Below are 6,361 nucleotides of genomic sequence, written 5' to 3'. Positions count from 1 at the left end.
GAGGAGCCATAGACACTTAAGTCATCCATGAACACCTCAACTTTCTCTTCAATAATGTCAGAGAAAATGTGCATCATACATCTTTGAAAAGTGGCTGGTGCATTACATAAACCGAAGGGCATTCTCCTATAAGCATAAGTGCCATAAGAGCAGGTGAATGTCGTTTTCTCTTGATCCCGGGGGTCTATGGGAATTTGGAAGAACCCCGAATACCCATCGAGAAAATAAAAATAAGGATGATTAGCTAACCTTTCAAGCATTTGATCAATGAATGGTAAAGGGAAATGATCTTTTCTAGAAGCAGAATTCAATTTCCTATAGTCAATGCACATGCGATGGCCAGTTATGGTTCTTTGAGCTATGAGTTCATCCTTATCGTTTTTCACCACTGTGATCCCACCTTTCTTGGGCACAACATGAACAGGAGACCCCATCTTGAGTCAGAGATTGGGTAAATTATCCCTGCCTCAAGAAGCTTTAGTATCTCCTTCTTAACCACTTCCCTAAGGTTGGGGTTAAGTCTACGTTGGTGCTCAATAGAGGACATGGCTTGGTCCTCCAGGTGGATCCTGTGGGTGCATATATCAGGAGAGATTCCTCTAATGTCTGCCAAGGAATACCCTATGGCTCTCCTGAATTTCCTTATTTCACTAAGTAATGCACGTTCCTCATGCTCCAGCAAGTTATCATTTATGATCACGGGAAAAGTAGAGTTCAGGCCTAAGAACGCATACCTGAGCCATGTTGGTAGAGGCTTGAGCTCAACAGAGGGTGCATCAGCCTCATTCCAGTCCTGGTCCAAGCTGCTTTGGCTGGTGACTGATTCCTTGATAGCACAGACTTCAGAGCCACTTTGTTCCAGCTCCAAAAACCTTGCTTCAGGACCCAGCTCTCTTGCATTGTCCAGATACAGCTTATACCCTTCACTTGCTTCAGCCAAGAGCTCATTATCTCCTTGTTCTTGAGTTAGAGCAGCTTGAAGAGGATCCTCAGTGTTCAGCTCCTCAAGCAACTCATCAGCCAACTGGTCCATTGTCTCCACATAGAAACATTGACCTTCAATGGTGGGTTTCTTCATCATCTCATTCACATCAAACTTGAGCCTTTCAGACCCAAGTTGAAGCTCTATTATCCCACCTCTCACATCAATAATAGCTCCTGCAGTGGCTAAGAATGGCCTGCCCAAGATGAGAGGATCTACTGGTTCCTCATCCATTTCCAGCACAACAAAATCTGTTGGAACCTCAAAACCACCTATCTTGACAGGTAGATCTTCCAACATACCAACAGGCAATCTAACTGATCTATCTGCAAGGATAAGAGAAATCTTTGAAGGTTTGAAAACTCTAAAGCCCAGCTTGTTTGCTATGGAGAATGGCATCAAGGTGACTGATGCTCCTAGATCACAAAGACATCCAGAGAATAGAAGAGGTCCAATGGCACAAGGGAGTGTGAAGCTCCCTGGATCAGTTAACTTCCTTGGAATGGACTTCTTCTGAATGATAGCACTGCATTCATGACTTAGTACTACCATGCCTTGAAGTTCTTTTGTCTTGTTCAGAATTGCATCCTTCAAGAACTTCCCCATCTTTGGCATCATTAAGAATGCATCAATGAGAGGCATTGTGAGTGGTGTCTCTTTGAGTGCCTTCTCAAATACAGCTCTTGCCTTGTTCACTAGTTGCTTCTTAAATCTCCCTGGAAATGGGAGCTTGGGTTGGTATGGAGGTGGTGGCATATACTTCTTCTCTGGTTCTGGTTCCTTTGCTACCTCTTTACCCTTTTCTGTCCTTGGTTTCTCAGCAACTTGATCATCCTTTAAGGCTGCCTCCCCCTCAGGTTGATCATTGTCCTCAATGATCACTTTGTTGTTCTCAATACCAGGTAACTCCTTGCCACTCCTCAGTGTAATGGCTTTGGCATATTCCTTGGGGTTGGGTTCTGGTTTTCCAGGTAGGTGACCATGGTTCCTTGAGCTTGATGCCTGGTTTTGCTTCAGTTCCTTGATTTCCTGCTGCATAGTCTGTTGAACCTGAAGTAGTTGTTGCAGAATACCAACCATATCTGTACCCATCTGTGGCTGCTGTTGAACCATTGGCGGCTGAAACTGTTGTTGAACCGGCGCCTGCTGTTGGAACTGTGGTGGACCAAACCCTGGTGGTGCCTTTGGCTGCTGTGAAGTGTAACCAGTGCCCTGAAATGGTTGCTGTTGCTGACCAAAACTCTGATTCTGACCAAATTGATTCTTGGGTTGGAATGATCCTTGAAAGTTGTTCTTGGGAACAAAGTTCTTTAGAGCTTGAGAATTGGGATAGACCTGGTCTTGTGGGTTAGCTACATTGGTGTTCCGGTAAGAGAGGCTTGGATTGGCATTACCATACTGATATCTTTGGAACCTCTGATTCCCAATGTAGTTGAGCTCCTCTTGGGTAAGACCTTCTTCACTTATGTTCTCAAAGATTTGAGAAGGTTCCTCATACTCTCCAACAAAATGTATTGGCTTCTGAGTGGTGAATTTCAGCTTGTCTAATTCACTCCTCAACTCCTTAACTTCTCTGGTGAGCCTCTGTTCTGAGCTTGAACCTTCAGACCTATTTGATCTGTCATAGTCTTCACCATAAGTATCATTGCTCAATGCTAAGTTCTCCACTAGCTCTAAAGCAGCATGTATCTCTTTACCTAGAAAGTTCCCATTGGAAGCAGTATCCAGCTGGTTTCTAATCTTGGGAAGAGCTCCCCTATAAAGTGTGCTGAGAAGAGAAGCTTCACTAAACCCATGGTGTGGGCATTGGTTTGTGTAGCTCCTGAATCTCTCATATGCTTCACCAAAACTTTCATTGCTGTGCTGAGTGAAGCTAGAGATTTGGTTCCTCAGTTTTGCAGTTCTTGAGGTGGAGAAGAACTTAGATAAGAAGGCTTGCTTGCATTGCTCCCAGGTTTGAATGGAGCCTCTTGGAAGATTCTTCTCCCATTGATGAGCTTTATCACCAAGACTGAATGGGAATAGTCTTAGCTTAAAGCTGTCTTCTGAAACTCCATTTATCTTGGTCAGATCACACACCTTATCAAACTGGTCCAAGTGTTCCAAGGGGTCTTCCATTGCTAACCCATGGAACTTTGAGTTCTGGACCATATTCAGCAAAGATGCATTCACTTCAAAGTTGTTGTTTTGCACAGGAGGTGCCTGAATACCAGCTCCATACTGATGAGCATTGGCCCTGTCATTCTCTCCAACATAGACTTGGGGTTGCTCATATCTTCGTTGTTGTGGGTGGAAAGGGTGGGGTAGGTGGTGCACTTGGTGTCTTTGCTGAACATTGGCCTGATGCCTCTGTTGATGAGCTTGAGCTTGTCTGGACATAAGCTTGTTGGTGGTGCGCCTGTTCCTGCTGAACATTACCCTGGTGAAGCCCTTGACCAACTCCAATACCAGCTCCATGACCTTGAGCCTGTTGCTCCTGAACTGGTTGTTCTATATCTACCACGTGATCTCCTTGTTCTGCCATCTCGGTCTGATCAATTTGTCTACCACGTCTGTCTCTTCTCCTCCTTGGTACCAAAAGGTTGATGTTGTCGTTTAGAGGAAAAGGAGGACCACAGCTTCTTGATCTAGACCTGGTGTTCATACACCTGAAATCACAAACAGAACTTGAAAGGAATCAGTAAAAACAAGAAAGTAAGCACTTGATCTCAAGAACAGATCAGAGCTTAATGCTAATCAAACCACAATTTGGCAACGGCGCCAATTGATAGACAAGACTTTTTAAGGTCTCAGGGCTATCAATCCCCTTGTCAAAGTAGCACAAAGAGGTTAATCAATCCAAGAATGTGGTGATAGACACTAAGCTATATGATCAAGTTCTTAATTCAAGCAAACAAGAGTGGGTTTTGGTTAACTAATGACAACTAACAAACTTAAACAGGTTTAAAGACTAATGACAATGACTAATCAAGAACTAAGCAATGACAAATGATGTGAATATGATATGATGGAGGCATGAGATTCTAGACATGATAGTTGGTTAGGGTGCTTTGGTGCTAAACTAGAAATGCTAATGACAATGATGAGACATGATTCAAATGATTAAGAACTCAAATCTAGGTTAATCCTCTCATGAAGGTATTAACCCCTATACTAATCCATTTTCAAACCAAATTCAAAAGAGAAATGGAGATGGAGATGATAGATTCAAAAGAAAACAGCTTTAAACACCCAGATCTCTTTAAACTCTCTTCATTCAACACTCAAATATAGATATTTCTCTTCTTAATGGAGTCTTTCACAAAAGAGGCAAGAGACAAAAGGAATAAAACTTAATCCTCTCCCAAAAAACCCTAAAAAGTATTTATACTTCCTTAAAAACGAACCGGGTCAGCCCGGAACAAACCGGGTCCTGACCCGGCTTTAATGGATAAAGTGGGAATTACTGCGGGTCGGTCCAGTATGTCCCAGGTCGCACACCTAAGTCGCAGTAGATGAAGACTTGTCTTGTGAAGCCTGAATCGCCTTGTCTTAGCCGCACGCCTAAGTAGGAGTGTTTTGCGAGTGTTGCTGCGGCTTGGTCTCCTTCCTCTCCAACTCGCAGGGCTAAGGCGGTTTCTGGGGAATGTACAAACTGTGCGGGTTGGTCTCTATTGCACCTAGGTCGCAGGCTCAAGTCGGAGTGATTTGCGAGTGATCGTGCGGCATAGTTCCAGGCGCGGCTAACTCGCATGCCTAAGTCGCACGATTGTGGACTTAGCATTTATCTTGCTCTTGAGCTTCAGACCTCTTCCAGTGATAGTTCACCCGCACATATCAACTCGCAGCATCAGCATTCAGGCGTTCATCTTCAGGCCTGCGGGTTAACCAAGTCGCAAGACCATCTCGCAGCATCCAGAGCAGCTTAGACCACTTCGCATTCCGGAGAGTGTAACTCCTATGAGACTTGTCCGAATTGAATGATTTCGGTTTCAGAAGACAGAGGACTCATCTATCTCCAACTTTGGTGAAGGAAGCTTCGGTGCTTGGGAAGTGTAAAGCTTCCTGGAGGGCACATCTTTGAAGTGCATGTACACGACCAGAGAGAGGCGTCTAGAGATGTGTCCATTCCGGAGACCATATCTTTCTGCTCATAGATTCGAATTGAATGCTCTTGGACGTTCTGGAAAGAAGACTCAAATGTCTCTGATTCTCATGAAGGACCCGGAAACTGAATCGGCCTGGAAGTGCACCGTCCTTCGCATCCTTCAGAACTGATCTGCTCGGTCCGGAATACCTGCGAGATAGGGGCTCCTTCCGACGAGCTTAACTCTCTGCTCACGCGTCCGAATTCCACGATTCCACTTGCTATGAGACCGTGATCCAATGCTCTCCAACTTCTATGAAGCACCCGCCATCTGAATCGGATCGGAAAGTTCCCCGGACAGGCGATTTCTGAGACATGTTTGCACCCGGAGATTTTGGCCGATACACTTCACTCGCGGTACGTGTTTTGGTCGACAAAGTCCACCCGCGGTACGTGAAAATGGTCGACAAAACCTTCCTGGCCAGCGAGAATGGCCGATAACCTCCATAGACCCAAGTTTTCCACTTTTTCAAGCTTTGCTCACCATTCCACCTCCTGGATTCGTCTTTTCAGCTCCATATTCACCTGATAGACACTCAAAACATGCAAAGACTCATTGGGACCTAATGCATCTCCTAAGTTCTAAAACAAACCCTAAGGAATCTCCACAAGTTCTTCTCTCTCTCAACTCTTTCACATTCATTAAGCTTTTATCAGGTGGATCTCATGATGCAAGGTTTAAACAAGCTGGCTTGGCTAGGGAGAGGCTATGAGATTAAAACGATCTCATCAGTGTTCAAGTGGGTTAAATGCAGCAAAGGGATCTCTCTATGAATGATCAAACTTTGGCAGAATGCTAAAGGTAAAAAGCAACCTATGCATACAAGGGCAAAGACTCACCACACCCCACCCTCTACTCAAAGCTTCCTCACTTGCTCAAAAATCCTCACTTTTCACTCTCATTTTCCTCTCACTAGGGGATTCACTTTTCACTTTTCCTCACAAGTCTTGGAACTCAAACTTTACACAGCTCTTTTTCTTTTACAACTTCTAGCCTCTTCTTTCTTTCTTAACAAAACATTTGAGCCTTTGGCTTCTTTTCTTCCTTTTTTACTTAGAGGCTAGACTCTTTCTTTTCAACAAACCAGAGCTCACTCTCTCAAAACACCAAGACTGATTTCTTTTTCTTTCATTCCCCTAGCTATTTTCACTCTCTCTTTTCCACTCATCTCACCTTTTTCCACTCACCAAAAGGTCTTTTCCCCCACACTTATTCCTTGCCAAAACTCTCAGTTCCTTGATGTTGGAACACA

The 6,361-nt window shown here is 44.3% G+C and overlaps 1 non-coding gene across 1 annotated transcript; it reads left to right on the top strand.

The window, feature by feature from the left end:
• Positions 1-2,771: 2,771 nt before the first annotated feature.
• LOC112085081 lies at positions 2,772-2,878 on the top strand. Its single transcript, XR_002898694.1, has one exon. It is a non-coding gene; the product is annotated as a small nucleolar RNA R71 (small nucleolar RNA).
• Positions 2,879-6,361: the final 3,483 nt, after the last annotated feature.

The sequence above is a fragment of the Eutrema salsugineum genome, unplaced genomic scaffold (assembly GCF_000478725.1).
Source record: "Eutrema salsugineum unplaced genomic scaffold, Eutsalg1_0 scaffold_31, whole genome shotgun sequence".
In the NCBI taxonomy this organism is placed as follows: Eukaryota; Viridiplantae; Streptophyta; class Magnoliopsida; order Brassicales; family Brassicaceae; genus Eutrema; species Eutrema salsugineum.
This window is presented reverse-complemented; position numbering and strand designations above follow the sequence as displayed.